This window comes from Hemiscyllium ocellatum, unplaced genomic scaffold, assembly GCF_020745735.1.
Source record: "Hemiscyllium ocellatum isolate sHemOce1 unplaced genomic scaffold, sHemOce1.pat.X.cur. scaffold_810_pat_ctg1, whole genome shotgun sequence".
Classification (NCBI taxonomy): Eukaryota; Metazoa; Chordata; class Chondrichthyes; order Orectolobiformes; family Hemiscylliidae; genus Hemiscyllium; species Hemiscyllium ocellatum.
In genome coordinates this window covers 124,168-141,975 of record NW_026869247.1, presented here as the reverse complement: position 1 = coordinate 141,975, position 17,808 = coordinate 124,168, and the positions used below count along the sequence as shown (strand labels likewise).

The 17,808-nt window shown below is 45.3% G+C and overlaps 1 long non-coding RNA gene across 3 annotated transcripts in view; it reads left to right on the top strand.

Moving 5' to 3' along the window:
• The first annotated feature begins 575 nt into the window (after window positions 1–575).
• Window positions 576–17,808, top strand: part of LOC132814361 (uncharacterized) — a 35,937-nt gene continuing 18,704 nt past the window's right edge. For 2 of the 3 annotated variants that reach the window (XR_009644417.1, XR_009644419.1), the window contains exons 1-2: window positions 576–680; window positions 5,704–5,810. This is a non-coding gene — a long non-coding RNA (uncharacterized LOC132814361). Of the gene's footprint in view, window positions 681–5,703; window positions 5,811–8,238; window positions 8,316–17,808 lie in introns of those variants that run through there. The other variant, XR_009644418.1, reaches the window with a different exon arrangement.

Below are 17,808 nucleotides of genomic sequence, written 5' to 3'. Positions count from 1 at the left end.
TTACACTGCATTTATTTCAGTGCAAGAGACCTGACAGGTCAGGCAGGTGGGCTCAGGGTATGGTTTTGAACATGGCACTGGGATATTACAGCAATTACAGAGGCAGCACTCAGGGATGGATAGGACTAGCAGCTTAATGTTCCAGGGTATAGATGCTATAGCAAGGGGACAACAGAGCAGGGGGAGAGGTGTTTTTGATTAGGGATAACATTATGGCTGGGCTTCGGGAGGATATTCCTGGGAGTACATCCAGGCAAGTTATTTGGGTGGTACTGAGAAATAAGAAAGGGATGACCATCTTACTGGGATTGTATTATAGACTCTCTCCCAATAGTCAGCGGGGAATTGAGACACAATTTTACCGGCAGACCTCAGTTATCTGTAAGAATAATATAGTTGCAATGATAAGGGGTTTTAACTTTACCAACATGGCCTCGGAGTGCTGTAGTGTTAAGGGCTTGGATGGAAATGTATTTGTTCAGTGTGTACGAGAACATTTCTGATTGAGTTTGTAGGATGTACCTACTAGAGAAGGAACAAAACCTGACCTGTTTCCTTTATTCATTCACAGGATGAGGCTGTCACTGGCTCGGCCAGCATTTATTGCTGCGTTTACCCAGTGGGCAGTTAAGAATCAACCACGTTGCTATAGGTCTGGAGTCCCATGCAGACCAGACCAGGTAAGGATGGCATTTTCCTTCCCTAAAGGTCATGAGTGAACCACACGGGTTTTTTCAACAATTGACAATGGATTCCTTGTCGGCACTAGATTATTTTTTCCAGATATTTATTGAATTCACTTTCCAAAATCTGCCGTGATGGGATTCAAATCCAGGTCCCCAGAACGTTATCTGGGTCTCTGGATTAACTGTCTAGTGATAATTTCACTCCATCATCACTGCCTCTTAGGAAATGAGGCAGGGTGAGTGACTGAGGTATCAGTGGGGCAGCACATCAGCACCAAAGATCCCACAGTATTGTGGCTCAGTGGTTAGCGCTGCTTCCTCAGCAACAGAGACCTGGGTTTGATACCAGCCTCAGGCAACTGTCTGTGTTGGAGTTGGCACGTTCTCCCCAGTGTTTGTGAGGGTTTCCTTCGGATATTCAAATTTACTCCTACAGTCCAAAGATGTGTAGGTTAGTTGGATGAACCATGTTAAATTTCCCATAGTGTCCAGATGCAGTATATGAGGTTTTGGGATGTGCAGGCAAATCTCTGCCTGATGTGAAAAGATCGTTTTGAGGTCCTGGACAGAGCTCAGTGAGGTGTGGCTGAACGTTTTACATTTCCCGTGGCGGTAAGGGAAGGTCAAAGGTGTGGAGCATGTGTTGGTGGGAGGGTGTGGACCTAACAAGGGAGGTGCAGAGGGAATGGTCTCTGTGGAACGCAGATAGCGGTGGGGAGGGAAATATGTCTATGGTGGGGTCTGACTTTAGGTAGCAGAAATAAGAGGTTAATGCGCTGTATCTGGAGATTAGTGGGGTGGAAGATGAAGACCGCAGGGCTGTATTCTTTATTGTGGCTGGAGGGGTGGGGTAAAGGTGGAGGTGCGGGAAGTGGAGGGTATGTGTTGGAGGGCATTGTTGATCAAGTCGGAGGAAAGTTACGGTCCTTGAAGTAGGCCTTTCTGGGATGTCCTGGAATAGAATCCAAAGAGATTAAACAAATATATCACAGACAAAAGATTAACTGGACCAGAGAATAGGACCGCTTAAAGGTCAACAAGGCTGTCTATGGAATCACAGAGGGTGTGAAATATATGCAAATATTTCACGTCATTTTTACTGGAGAAGTATATGGAAGCTCGAGAGTTTGGAGAAATAAACAGTGATAACTTGAAAAGTGTCCATGTTACAGGGGAGGTGGGACTGGATGTCTTAAATCACATCAAGGTGGATAAAGCCCTGGAACCTGATCAGGTGTATCCTGGAACTTTCTGGAAATCTAGGGAAGTGATTGTTGGGCCTCTCCTGAGGTATTTGTATCGTTGATAGTGACAGGTGAGGTGCCATTATTTTAAAAAAGGTGGTAAGGAGGGGCCATGGAACAAGAGAGCAGTGAGCCGGAAGTCAGGCAGGCAAGTTGTTCGAATGGACAGGATATCCATCTATTTGGAAAGGTAAGGAATGATCAGGGAGAGTCACTGTGGCTTTGTACATGCACAATTGTGTTTCACTAACTTGAGTGAGTGTTTTGAAGTGACAAAGAAAATTGATTAAGCCAGGCGGTGAATGTTGTTTATATGGACATTCAACAAGGTTCCACAAAGCAGACTGGGTAGCAGGGATAGATCACATGGAATGCAGGGAGAGCAAGCCATTACAAAACTACCTTGAAGGTAGGAGACAGAGGATGATGATTGAGGGTTGCTTTGCGGACTGGAGGCCTGTGAGCAGCAGTGTGCTGCAGGGATGGATATTGGGCCCTTAAATAAATGACTTGGATGTGAATATATGAGATATGGTCAGTAGGTTTACAGAAGACACCAAAATTGGAGGTGTAGTGGACAGTGAAGAAGGTTAGTTCAGAATACAACAGGATCTTGATCAGATGGGCCATTGGAGCAAGGAATTGCAGACTGAGTTCAAATTAGATAAATGTGAGCTGTTATATTTTGGAAAGGCAAATCAGGGCAGGACTTATGCACTTAATGGTAAAGTCCTGGGGAACATTGCTGAACAATGGGATCTTGGAGTGCAGGTTCATAGTTCCCTGAAAGTAGAGTCACAGGTAGGCAGGGGAGTGAATGCAGCATTTGGTACGCTCCCCGTTATTGGTCAATGCATTGAATTCAGCTGTTGTGATGTCATATTGTGGCTGGACAGGGCACTGATGAAGGCCCTTCTGGAATTCTGTTTTCAGTTCCAATCTCCCTGTTCTTGGAATAATGTTGAGAAACTTGAAAGGGTTCAGAAAACATTTGCAAGGACTTTCCTGGGGTTGGACGATTTGAGCTATTGGGAAAGGCTGAATAGGCTGGGACTATTTTCCCTGGAGATTTGGAGGCTGAGAGGTGATCTTATAAAGTCATGAAGGGCATGGATAAGGTGAGCAGTCAGGGACTTTTTCCCAAGTTCGGTGGCTCCAGAACGAGAGGGTACAGGCTTAAGGTGAGAGGGAAAAGATTTAAAGGGGATTTAAGGGGCATCGTGTTCATGTTGAGGGCATTGCAAGTATGGAATGAGCTGCCAGAGGAAGGGGTGGAGGCTAGTACAATTGCAGCATTTAAAAGGCGTCTGACTGGGTACTTGAAGAGGGAGGTTTTAGAGGGATAAGGGTGAACCGCTGGCAAATGGGACTCCATTAACGCTCTCCGTTAATGGTCAATGCATTGAATACAGAAGCTGGGACGTCATATTGTGGCTGGACAGGACGTTGATTAAGCCACTTCTGGAATTCTGTTTTCAGTTTGAATTTCCCTGTTCTGGGAAGGATGTTGTGAAATTTGAAAAGGTTTGGACAAGATTTACAAAAACGTTACCAGGATTGGAGGATTTGGGCTACAGGGAGGGGCTGAATAGGCTGGGGCTATTTTCTCTGGAGAGTCAAAGACTGAGAGGTGACTTCATTGAGATTTATAAAATCACGAGGCGCGTGGATAAGGTGAGCAGCTGGCATCCTTTTTCCTCAGGTTAGGTGGGTCCAAAACTAGAGCACATGGGTTTAAGTTGAGAGGGCAAAGATTTAAAAGGGATCGAACTGGCAACATTTTCAAGCTGAGTGTGGTGTGTGTATGGGAGGGGCTACCAGATGAAGTAGTGGAGGCTGATAAAATCACAACATTTAAAAGGCTTCCAATTGGGTACATGAATAGGAAGGGTTTTGATGGATACAGGCCAATAGATGGTAAATGGGAATTCATTAGTTTAGGATTCCTTGTTGGCACAGACGAATTGGACCGGAGGTCTGTTTCTTTGATCTTAATAAATTAAGATGCATTCCTCTCTTTTGTGCAGAGCTAGCTGAAGCACAGATAATTATCCTTGGAGCTGAGAAGGTGAAGCAGTGATTTTGACCTGGTGCCGATTTTGTTCCAAGGTCTTGAATTTGCAAAGAGAGAGAGGAATTGTTAACCCTGTCACAATTTTTAGTAACTACGTTCAAGTAATTGGCAAATAATACAAGGTGAAAATGTGAACACTATTTTACTCAGTAAGTTCTGAGCATCTGGAACAGTCTGAACGACACAGATTCAGCAGGTATTTTGAAACAGACTTGGAATTTTACTTTTTAAGGAAAGATTTGGGGGTAGTTGGGACAGATTTGCACCATCTACAGAGGGAGAGAGGACAGCTCCAATGGGCTGAATAGCCCCCCGCCCCAGTGCTCTGTGGTACTGCCCCATTCACTGTGAATGATGAAGCTCATCCCAGAGCAGAGAGAGGGAGGAGCTCACCTCTCAATCGGCGCCGGCTTGATTAACGGCAGCTCCAGACCAATAGGAGGAGAGTCTGTGTGGTCCTGCAGCCAATGGGAGTGAATGAGGGGTGTGGCCAGCAAGACGACACCTGTCCATGAGCTGTGCAGGTGCAGTGTCACTGGGTGGGGGTGGGAGAGACAGCAGAGACTGGGACAGAGGCTGTTGGACCTGAATTACAAACTCCCGGTAAATTAAAACCAAAAGAACTGCAGATGCTGTAAATCAGAAACAACAACCAGGAGGGTCTGGAGAACCTCAGCAGGTCTGGCAGCATCTGTGACGAGAAATCAGAGTTAACGTTTCAGATCCGGTGTCCCTTCCACAGAACAGATGTTACTGAGAAAAAAAAGTCCGTTTATGTGCAGAAGATAGTGTGGGGGGATGGGGGCAAGATAAAAGGAGTAAAGGATAGGTGGGGATAGAGTGAGAAGAGCGGTTGGATAAAGGAGTGGATAACGATCTGACTGGGGGAGGGTGACTAGCTGTTAATGGAGACTATTAGTGGCTAACCATAGGTAGTGTGTAATGACAGGCTGTGACATGTGGTGGCTACGACATGAGGTTGTTAACCTGTGGTTAGCCACGAACTGTCTCCATTGTAAGCTGTTGCCCACCTATATCACTGCACGATTGGAGCTGCTGAGGACACAAACCTTTGGAATATCCTCCCTCACCCCCTCTGTCCGCCTTAAAGATGTATCTAAAAATCGTTCTCTTTAATTAACGTTTCCATCATCCGGGAAGCATTTTAGGAGATTTCTCAATGTGAAAGGCTCCATACAATGCAGGTAGTTGTTGTTATTGTCTGACATCAGGAGAAACAGGGATGAGCCCTCTCTCTCTCTCATACCTGATGAACAGCAGCAAAAGCAGGAAGCACTGAGCATGCTCCAGCCCACAATGGGCCTCGGATTATTGATGTCAGCGCAGGACCAATAAGAGTGGGGGAACGGGGCTGGAGGACCAGGATGTGCCAGTTGGTCCTTCAACCAATCGGAGTGAATGAGGGGCGGGACAATACTCAACCACGTGATAAACTTCACTGGCAGCACAGTGTTGTTGTGGCCAAGGCATTGGAAATGTGTGAAGGTGCAGGGCAGGGGAAAGGAAGGACATGTTGACCAGGAAGAGAAGGAAATTTTCATGGTATGGCATGAGAGGTTTTACAGAACTTAGTGCACATTGTGAATCACAAATTTGAAAATCCCAAATTCTGCCCCATTTTCCCTCCTTATAATGCATTTTGCACTCCCTGAAATAGCAACTGTTTCTCCCTCCACAGATCCCAGTGATCAGTGCCAAAGCCCCATTGCCTGTGGAGAGGGTGATGTTTGATTTCCCTGTCCAGCTGCAGTTCATGTGGTGAAGGTGCTCCCACAATGTGGTTGGGTAAGTGCTGTTATAGATTATTCACTCAGCAATATTGAAGAGTTGACAATGTATGTGCAAATCAGCAACAGTTTGTTTTTTTAATCATGTTTATAATTTCACAGAAATACTATTGAAAAATTCTGGCATAAGGCCACAGATTGAGATACTAGGTCAAGTGATCAAAAGCATTGCCAAATGAGCAGGTTTTCGAGAACACCTTAAAAGAGGAAAGCAGGTCTGAGAGGGTTCAGGTGGGAATTCCAGACAGTGTTGCCTTGGCAACAGTAGAAACAGCCAGACAGGTGAAGCAATGAATAAACACAAATGAGTTGTCAAGGTCTTGCAGGGTGTGTGGTGCAGGGAGACAGGGATGTTCACGGGGTGAGAATTTTAAATTGTTGCCTGTAAATAGGAGCCTTTCGATGGATCAACTAGTTTTGGTACAAGTGAGCACTTGGGCAGGAGGGTTTAAGATACTCTTGAGATTACATGTAAGTTGAATGTGGGAGGCTGGCCAAGAGTGTTTGGATAATTAAGTCTGGAGATAAATACTCGTCCATCCCTGCATTCAGTAAATGAGCTGAGACTAGGGTGGAGTTGGGTGATGTCACCAATGAAGAAAGTGTGTTTTTGGAGTTGGGCTCTTCCTCCACATCACCCCCACCTCCCTCCCCTCACCAAATCACAGGTATTGTTCCTTGTTCTGTCTGTCTGTCTGTCTTTTCTGGTTATGTCCTTCTCTCCCATTCTGCTACGAAGTAATATTTTGACCTCACCGTTGTTGGAAAAACCTACTCCATCCCCACTCTCCCATTCCTTTCTAAATTCCTTGTATGTGGTGTCCCTCAAGGATCGATTCTTGGTCCCTCCTGTTTCTCACCCACATACTGTCAGGAGGTGACATCGTCCAAAAGCACCGTCTGAGGGTTCACATGTACACTGACAATGCCTAGCTCTCCCTCCCCATCATCCCTCTCCATTACTCAGTTATCAAACTGCTCATCACACTCCCACTACGCGATTGGCTGCAATTTCCTGCAATGGAACATTGAAATGGTTAAACCCATTGCCTTCAGTTGCTATTACAAATTCCTTTCCCTTACTGCTGAGCCCCTCCCTCTCCCTGGGAACTGTCTGAGGCAGAACTACACTCTTCACAATATTGCTCTCATATCTGTAACCCCAAGGTGACCTTCTGATCAGGTATCTACACAATCACAAACACCAGGAATTCCAATCTCTAAAACGTTGCTTCCCCCCCCCCCTTCACCCCAGCTCCATTGCTACTGAAACCCCTGACCCGTGTTGATGTTGCCTTAAACTTGACGAATCTAAAACAGAACCCTTGATTCCGTGACTATCCGAGTATCTGATTCCAGATCCCTCATGATGGGAAACATCCTCTCAGTATTTACCCTGTCAAACTCCTTAAGAATCCTGCATGTTACAATGAGATCACCTCTCATTCTTCCCAAATCCAGTGAGTAGAGTCCCAACATTTTCAGCCTTTTCTTAAAAGATAATCCCTACAAGCCAGGGATCATCCCAGTTAATCTTTTCTGAAATGCCTCGGATGAAATTATGTATTCCCTTAAATAAAGGGACCAAAACTTCTGTCATTACTCCAGATGTGGTCTCACTCGCACTTTGTAAAGTTACTCTCGGGTATATACTCCAAACACTTACACTGAAAACTCCTTGTAATAAGAAACAACGTTCCATTCCCCATCCAGATTCCCTGTTGTAACTGTGTTTCCTACGCAATTACCCCTGGTCCCTTTGTGGTGCAGCTTTCGACAGTTTCCACCATTTACATAGCACTCTGTTCTTTTATTATCTCCTCCAAAATGAGCAACTTCACAATTTCCCAAATTATGCTCCATTTGCTAACTTGTTGCCCACTTCTCCAATGAATCCCTCTCTGTAAACTGTTTATAATCCTTTTGGAACTTTACCGTTCTGCCTTTTCTCAGAGATTTCCCCGCTCATTCTTCTAAACATTTCCTGGGAGCACTGGGCAGTGGGAAGCAGTTGTTACCTTTTCAGAGAGACTCTTTGGAATGACTGGGAGGAGCTTGCTGCTCATGGGTCAGAATGGAGACAACTTGCCCATCGAGCTGCATGAGCCTTTCACCCCCCCCCCCCCCCCCTGTCTAATTGATGAGGCACAGCAGCAGCACGGAAGGAAAGAAAAGGAAGCACACATCCTGCTCTCCACATCGCACTGACTCTTGAAACATTGTGTCCCATGTGTCAAAGATCTGCCCTGTTCAGTCACATGAAGACCCAGTGTGGAAACTCACAGAAACCCATACAGATTTCCCCCTGAACTAACTGCTGACCCCCACAAGGGGTAATGTGTCCAGTCATCCTGGGCCAGGAGGAGGGGGTGGTGAGAGTTTCTTAAATGAACTGACAGTGACAGTTTTATAAACGTGTATTACAGGTGGACATTCAGATGGTAATCTCAGTAATTGTAACGCCAAACTGTGACAAAATTACTCAATTCATCAGGAGCTGGATATTCACATTGTGTGTGAGTATTGTATTCCAGCTCATTCCCATTTGCTGCATAAATGTCCTCTTTTGAATCACCCCACACTCTCAGTAGATCTCCCCCAAGTCTTCAATATGTGTCCTGTAATCCTTTTCTGATGAACTCATGAGTGTAAGGTGGATTATTCTAAATCTGTAAACCCCTCTGTCACAGGGCACCCGCAATTTCCTCTGCTACAAGGAGAACAATCTGTTTCCCCAAACCCCTGATTCCCCAATGTCTGTTTGCTCCCTATAAGGCACACATCAGGATTGTGTTGGGACGTTCTCCACTTGCCTGCATCAGTGCAGACACCAACAATATTAAAGTGAACATCCTCCAGGACAAAGCACTGTGCCTGAGTGGTGTCCCATCCACCACCTTCAGCGTTCCTTCTCCCCATCCCCAGGGTACAGTGGCATCACTGTGTAAAAGGTAGTCAGCATTGTCTGACCAGACCATAGGGCTGCTCTCTCATTAGGGAGAAATGTCTGGTGGTGGGTTTAACCTGAAGGTTACCACAGCCCAGGCAAGGGGAGAGGTTGAGAACAAGAGTCCATCTATTGTAGATGGATATTCTTGATATGTATTAACAACACCCATGTCTCTGCAACTAAAATCCCCCATTCCTTGTACCATCCTGGTAAATCTCCTGTGCCCCCTCTCAGGGACCCTGCCATCCTTCCCAATGTGTGGGTGATCTCTGGTTTGCACAGACCCAGCTGCTCTGTGTTCCTGTGGGTGATGTCATCATCGAGCAACAGTTGCATTGAACCTCACTGTCTGTAAGGGTGGGAGACACAGAAATCCCGGTAGCATTTGAGATGTATTTAGTGTGCACTTGCAATGCCATGATAGATGAGACTTTTCCACAATTATTGGAAAATAGATGAGGACAGTTAGGTGGTAGTTTTCTTTGTCACAGACCCGATGTACTACCAGAGCCTTTTTCTGTTCTGTAGACCGCTAAGATGTTTATTATAGGAATATGACAGGCTCCATTGGACTTCAGGTCAGAAAGGGTGATACTAGAGTAGATGACAGATGATTGGCCGATGTTTTGGGAGGAAAAGGAGATTGAGGGGTTTAAGGAAGAATTCAGAAGCTCAGCACAGAATCGGAAAGGGCCGTCATCAAGTGAGAAATAAACATTGGGAATCCTGAAGGCTGGAAATAAAAAAGGCACATATAGCAGAGCTTTGAGAGACTGGAGGGGATTAGAGATAGGGAGAGTAATGAAGCTGGAGGAGATGAAAGTTGGAGAGGATTCTGAGGATTGAGGATGTTACAGAGATAGAGATATTTCTGATAGACGTTTTTGGGTTTTGAGGCTGGAGAGGAATTATCGAGATAAGGAAGAGTTGTAAGACTGGATGAGGTGGCATTGACGGAGAGTTCCGAGCATAGAGGAATTTACAGAGATAACGAGCGATAGAGTCAGTACGTTATACAGCACTGACACACACCCTGTGTTCCAACCAGTCCGTGTCAACCATAAATTCGAACTGAACTAATCGCATCTACCTCCACTTAGTCCAAATCCATCCAAGCATTCCCTATCGATATACAGGTCCAAATGCTTTTTCCTCTTAGAATCCCATTCCCCTACCGTTTTACTCTACATTTACCCCTTACTAATTCACTAAACCCAATCATCCCTGAACACTATGGGCAATTGAGGACTGCCAGTTCACCTACCCTGTACATCTGTGGCTTGTGGGAAGAAACGGGAGCACCTGGAGGAACTCACGCTGACACGGGGAAGCATATCCAAACTCCGCATGGACAGCCACCCAATGCAGGAATTGAACCTGTGTCCCTGGCAGCAGTGCTAACCATTGAGCCACTGTGCCACCCTTAAATTGTAATTGTATTCACAGCTACCACGTCCTCTGCTAGTTTATTCCACATGTGAATCACTCTCTGTACAAAAACAAAAAGTAAAATTCGGAACGTCTTTTTAGGGTCTTCCTTTTCTCACCCACTCTTGAATCGCGCCCCCTCCTGGAAAGGGCACCTGCTGTTCACATTACCTATACTCTTCAGGATTTTATAAACCTCCAATAAGGTCACCCCTCAGCCTCCTACACCCCAGTGAAAGAGGTCCCAGCCTACCTAGCCTCTCCTTATAACCGAAAGCATCCATTCCCATCAACATCCTGGTAAATCTCTTCTGAACCCGCTCCGACTTAATAACATCTGTCCTATAACAGCACAACCTGAACTGAGCACAGTATTCCAGAAGAGGCCTCACCAACATCCTGTACAACCTCAATGTAATGTCCCAACTCCTATACTCAAAGGTGTGAGCAATGAAGGCAAGTGTGCTATACATCTTCTGAACAACCCTGTCTACATGTGACATAAACTGCAAAGATCTGAACCCCGAGGTCTCTTTGTTCTATATCACTATGCAAGGCCCGATCAGTGTAAGTCCTGCCCTTTTATCAAGATGAAATATTTGGCATTTATTCCAATCCAGAACATCCTTCTAGTATAAAGGCAATAGAAGTATACTTAAGAGGAAAATCAGTAAGGCAAAAAGGGGACAGGACACAGTTTTGGCGAATAGGGTAAGGACAATCCAAAGGGTTTTTATAAATACATTAAGAGCAAATGGGTTACTAGAGACAGAATAGGGCTCCTCAAGGATCAGCAAGGCAGCCTGTGTGTGGATCTGCAGGCGATGGGGTGGGGAGGGGATACTAAACAAGTATTTTGCATCAGCATTTACTGTGGAGAAGGATATGGAAGATATAGAATGTTGGAAATCGATGGTGACACCTTGAAAAATGTCCATATTACAGCGAAGGTGGGACTGGATGTCTTGGAACGCGGAAAGGTGGATAAATGCCCAGGATTTCATCAGGTGTGTCCTAAAATTCTGTAGGAAGCTAGGGAAGTGATTGCTGGGCCCCTTGCTGAGATTTTTGTATCAGCGATAGTCACAGCTGAGGTGCCAGAAGACTGGGGGTTGGTTAATATGACGATACTGTTTAATGAAGGCGGTTTGGACAAGCCCGGGAACTACAGACCTGTGAGCCTGATGTTGGTGCCAGACAAGTTGTTGGAGGGAACCCTGAGGGACTGGATTTGCATGTATTTGGAAAAGCAAGGACTGATTAGGGATAGTCAGCATGGCTTTGTGTGCGGGAAATCATGTCACTTACTTGACTGAGCTGTTTTATGAAGAAGTAAGAAAGTGGATTTTTGAGGGCAGAGCGGTAGATGGGATCTATATGGACTTCAGTAAGGCGTTCGCCATGGAAGACTAGTTAGCAAGATGAGATCTCACCATACCAGGAGAACTAGCCATTTGGAATATAGAACTGCCTCAAAGGTAGAAGACAGAGGGTGGTGGTAGAAGGTTGTTTTTCGGACTGGAGGACTGTGACCACTGGAGTGCCACAAGGGTCGGTGCTGGGTCCACTACTTCTCATCATTTACATAAATGATTTGGATGTGAACATAGGAGGTATTGTTAGTAAGTTTCCAGGTGACACCAAAATTGGAGGTGTAGTGGGCAGTGAAGAAGGGTAACTCAGGTTTCAATGGGATCTTGATCAGATGGGGAAATGGGCTGAGGAGTGGCAGATGGAGTTTAATTTAGATAAATGTGAGGTGCTGCTTTTTGGAAAAGCAAAGCCTAGCAGGACTGATAGACTTAATGGTCAGGTCTGAGGGAGTGTTACTGAGCAAAGTTTCCTTACAGTGCAGGTTCATAATTCCTTGAAAGTAGAGTCGCAGGTGGATAGGATAGTGAAGGTGATTGGTATGATTTACATTATTGGTCAGAGCAGTGAGTACAGGAGTTGGGCAGTCATGTTGTGGCTGTACAGGACATTGGTTTGGCCACTCTTACAATATTGAGTGCAATTCTGTTCTCCACCTATCAGAAGGATGTTGTGGAACTTGAAAGGTTCAGAAAAGATTGGTGGCAGAATATTCTTTAAAGGGTAGAATAACCAGTGGGAGGTCATTGGACATTGGTACCAATGACACAGGAAGAGAAAAAGATAGGTCCTGATGAGAGAATATAGCAAATTAGCCTGGAATATAAAAAAGTAGATACTCGGTCGTAATATCTGAATTACTCCCAATGCTACATGCTAGTGAGAGTAGGAATAGCAGGATGGAGGAGATGAATGATTGGCTAAAGATCTGGTGTAGGGCAGAAGGATTCACATCTTTTGGTCATTGAATTCTCCTCTGGAGTAGAAGTGACTTGAATAAGAAGGATGGATTGTCCCTGAATTGGAAGGTGACTAATATCCAGGCAGGGAGATTTGCTAGTACTACTCGGGAGGCATTAAACCAGTGAGGGAGTGGGGGTAAACCTAAAGAGATAGTGAGAAAGGAGGTAAGTCTGAGGCTGGTACAGTTCAGAAACCAAACAGTCAAGGCAGAACGCGGTAGAACCGAGCAGTTACACTGCATTTACTTCAATGCAAGAGGCCTGACAGGGAAGGCAGATGAGCTCAGGTTATGGTTTGAACATGGGACTGGGATATCATCGGTATTATAGAAATATGACTCAGGGATGGATGTGACTGGCAGCTGTATGTTCCAGGGTATAGATGCTATAGGAAGGATAGAAAGGGGGACAAGAGAGGAGGACGAGTGGTGTTTTTGGTTAGGGATAGCATTAGAGTTGTGCTTGGGGACGATATTCATGGGAGTAAGTTCAGTGAAATTATTTGGACGGAACTGGGAAATAAGAAAGGATTGATCACCTTATTGTTAATATCTGCGTGTGTTTCATCTGATTGCTCTGGTTTCCTCCCACTATGTAAAGATGTGCAGGTTAGGTGGATTATCCAGGCTGAATTACCCACAGTGTTCAGGGATGTGCAGGTTGGGTGGATTATCCATGGGAAAGGCAGCATTACATGGGTAGGGTGGGAGTCTCTGAGGGTCAGTGCGGATGTGATGGGCTGAATGACCTGCTTCCCCACTGTCTGGATTCTCTGATAATTATAATAGTTTTAAAATAGTTCCAAAAAAGAATAGACCAGATCTAAAAGTTGCTGTTCTAAATTGGATAAAGGTGCATTGTGATTGAACAAGATAAAATCTTTCAATACTTCTTTGCTATTCCCAGGTAAAGGGACGGCTGAAAAGTGGGAACGTAACATAAGGAATAGGAGCAGGAGGAGGCCATCTGGCCCCTCCAGCCTGCTCTGCCATTCAATAAGATCAGGGCTGATCTCAGCTCCACTTTACTGCTCTCTCCCATAACCTTTAATTCCCTTTCCTGTTCGTAAATCTACATTTTGACCTAAAGACATTCAAGATGAAAGTCTCAACTGTTTCAATCAGCTGGGAATTCCACAGATTCACAACCCTTTAGCTGAAGAAGTTTCTCCTGAACTCAGTCCTAAATCTGATACCCCCTTATTTTGTCGCTATGCACCATAGTTTGTCCAGTCCACAGTGGAAATGACCTCCCTGCTTCTATTTTATCTACTCCTTTCATAATTTTATATTTTTCCTATACAATCTCCCATTATTCTAAATTCCAATGAGGATCATGCCAGTTTTGTCAATCTCTGCTCAGAAGGCAACCCTTTCAACTCCAGACTCAAACTAGTGACCCTGCTCTGCACCCCCTCCAGCGCCATTACATCCTTCCTGAAGTAGGGGACGAAAACCTGTCCACAGTACTCCAGGTGTGGCCTCCCCAGCCCCCTGTACAGCTGCAGCATAACCATCCCTCTAGCAATGAAGGACAATATTCCCTTCACTGCCTTAATTACCTGCTGTACCTGCAAACCAGCTTCCTGTGATTCATGCACAAGGACACCCAGCTCCCTCTGTACAGCAGCCTGCTGCATGTTTTCACCATTTCATCATCCAGTTTGTTGTTAGTCTGACCAAAATGGATGACCTCACATATCCCAACATTGTCCTCCATCTGCCAGACCCTTAACCACTCAATTAACCTCTCTGTATCCCTGTGCAGACTGACAGTGGCCTCTGCACACATTGCTCTACCACTCATCTTAGTGTCGTCCACTTTTCATGAATCCATGCTGTGTCTGCTCGATGAGACAATTTCTATCCACATAGCTCACTATTTCTTTCTTGAGAGATCAGACATTTCCCCCACTACAGAAGTTATGCTGACACGTCCATTTTAAAATATTGGCATCACATTTGCAGCTTTCCAATCTGTTAGAACCGTCCCAGAGTCAGCAAATTTTAGTGAATTATCACGAGTGTATTTGCTATTTACCCACTGCCATTCCTTACAGTCCCCGGGGATGCATTCCATCACGGCCAGGAGACCCATCTACCTTTCGGCTGGTATCTTTCCCAGCACTGCCTCTTTACTGAGAATGATTGATTGTTTCTCTGTCTTCATCTGCCATTGCCCCCATAGGCCTGCGACAATGAGTATATAGACAGTATGTTCCTGTTAAGGCCGAGCCTGGGAGGTGTAAGGAATGCTGCTGTCAAGAGGAATTGTGGCTCTGGTCAAGAAAATGAAGGAGGGATATGGCAAGTCCAGACAGCTGGGTTTGTGTGAATACCTAGAGGTATATAGGGGCAGTAGGAGTATACTCGAGGGAAACTAAGAGGGCAAAAAGGGGACGAGAGTGCTTTGTGAAATGGGTTTGGGGAAAATCCAAAGAGATTCTAGAAATACACTAAGGACAAAAGAGTAACCAGGCAGAGAATAGGGACCCTCAAAGATCAACAAAATTGTCTATGGATCTGCAGGAGGCAGGAGAGATACTATCTGCGTATTTCATGTCCGCTTTTACTGAAGGAGGATATGGAAGTGAGAGAGTTTGGAGAAATAAATAGGGATAACTTGACAAGTGTCCATATAAGTTATGAGGCACTGGAACTTGTATAATGCATCAAGATTGATAAATCCCTGATACATGATCAGGTGAATCCCAGAACTTTGTGGGAAGCTAGGGAAGTGATAGTTGGGTCCCTCGCTGAGATATTTGTATCACCGAGGTGCTGGAAGACTGGCGCCATTATTTGAGAAAGGTGATGAGGAAAAGTCAGGGAACAATACACTGGTGAGCCTGGAGTCAGGTAAGTTGTTGGAAGGGCTTCTCAGGGATAGGATTTAGATGTAATTGGAAAGGTAAGAAATGATTAGGGACAGTCAGCATGGCTTTGTGTATGGAAATCACTAACTTGGACTTCAGAAAGACATTCAAGGTGGAAGAACTAGCTATTTGGATATAAAATTGGCTGTAAGGTTGGAGACAGAGGGTAGTGGTGAAGGGTTGCCTTTCGGACTGGAAGCCTGTGATGAGCAATATGGTGTAAGGATCGGTGCAGGGTTCACTGCTTTTCATCATTTATATCAATGATTCCTATGGTTCGTGACTTTACATAGACACCAAATTGGATCGGGAGGACGTGGATCGGGAAGAAGGTTACCTCAGAGTACAATGGGACTTCAATCAAATGGGCTGGGGAGTGGCAGGTGGAGTGAATTCAGATAAATGTGAGGTGCTGCATTTTGAAAAAACAAATCAGGGCAGGACTTATACATTTAATGGGAAGGTCCTGGGGAGTGTTGTTGAACAAAGAGACCTTGTCGTGCAGGTTGATAGTTCTTTGAAAGTGGAATCATGGATAGGCAGGGTAGTGAAGGAGGCGTTTGGTGTACTTGGTCAGTGCATTGAGTATTGGAGTTGGGACATTGTTTTGCAGCTCTACAGGACATTGATTCAGCCACATCTGGAATTCTGCTTTCAGTCCTGGTCTCCCTGCTGTAGGAGTGATATTACAGAACATGAAAGGATTCTGAAAAGATGTGCAAAAGTGTTGCCAGGGTTGAGGATTTGAGCTATAGGGAGAGGCTGAATAGGCTGGGGCTGTTTTCCCTGGAGCATTGGATGCTGAGAGATGACCTTCGAGGTACATAAAATCGTGAAGGACATGGATAGGGTGAACAACCAGGGTCTTTTCCCAAGGTTAAGTGAGTACAAAACTAGAGGGCACAAGCCTAAGGTGTGAGGCAAGAGATTTTAAAGGGATCTTGGGGGCAATGTTTTCAAGCTGAATATGGAATGAGCTGCCAGAGGAAGTGTGGAGGCTGGTACAATTACAACATTTGAAAGGCATCTGACTGGGTACGTGATTAAGAAAAGTTTAGAAGGATATGGGCAAAGTGCTGGCAAATGGGACAAGATTAATTTGGGATAAATGGGTGGCATAGATGAGTTGGATTGAATGGTCTGTTTCTGTGCTGTACATCTCGGAATTTAACTATTTGAGGATAAATTTGGAGTGCTACGGGTAAATGGGAGGGGAGGAAGGGCAGATTGGCAGCATGTCCAGAGGGAGAGAGTATAGCCGCAATGGGCTGAATAGCCCCCAACCCCTGTGCTCTGTGATACTGCCCCATTCACTGTGAATGATGAAGCTCATCCCAGGGCAGAGCCACAGACATATACAGCACGGAAACAGACCCTTCAGTCGAACTCGTCCGTGCCGACCAGATATCCTATCCTAATCTAGTACGATATGGCAGCAGTTGGCTCATATGCCTCTACACACTTCCTATTCATACACATCCAGATGCCTTTCAAATGGTGTAACTGTACTAGCTGCCACCACTTCCCCTGACAGTAGCTTCCATACACGCACCACCTCTACATGAAAAAAGTAGTCTCTTGGGTCCCTTTTATATCTTTCCCCTCTCACCTTAAACCTATGCTCTCTAGTTCTGGACTCCCCCACCCCAGGGAAAAGACCTTGTCTATTTATCTCATCAATGCCTCCCATGATTTTATAAACCTCTCTATGAGGTTACCCCTCAGCCTCCCACACTGCTGGGAGGATCCCACCACTCATGTCACAATGGGGCCTGGCTGATTGACGGCAGCTTCAGACAATAGGAGACTAGATGTAATCCTCCAGCCAATGGGAGTGAATGAGGGGTGTTGCCAACAGGCCAGCATGTGACCATGAGCTGTGCACGTGCAGTGTCACTGGGCAGGGGTTGGGAAGAGACCCAGTGAGTGTGAAGGGAGTGGGAGAGAAATGGAGTTAGTGTGGACTGGGAGGGTTTATAAACTCATGATGTAGGCTGCTAGACCTGAATTAGAAACTCCCAGTAAATGAAAACCAAAAGAACTGTGGATGCTTAAATCAGAAACAACAACCAGAAGGTACTGGAAAAGCTCAGCAGGTCTGGCAGCATCTGTGAAGAGAAATCAGAGTTAACATTTTGGATCCGCTGACCCTTCCTCAGAACTGATGTCACTGAGAAAAAATGTCAGTTTATATGCAGAAGGTAGGGGTTAAGGAGTAAATGATAGGTGGTGATATAGTCCAAAAAGAGAGATAGCAGCAATTGGACAAAGGAATGAATAATGATCTGGCTGGGGGAGAGTGAATAGATGTTAATGGAGACTGTTAGTGACTAACCATAGGTAATGTGTAATGGCAGGCTATGTAATAACAAGGCCTGGTGTGTGGGGTGGGGCACTAGGGCGCAAGGAC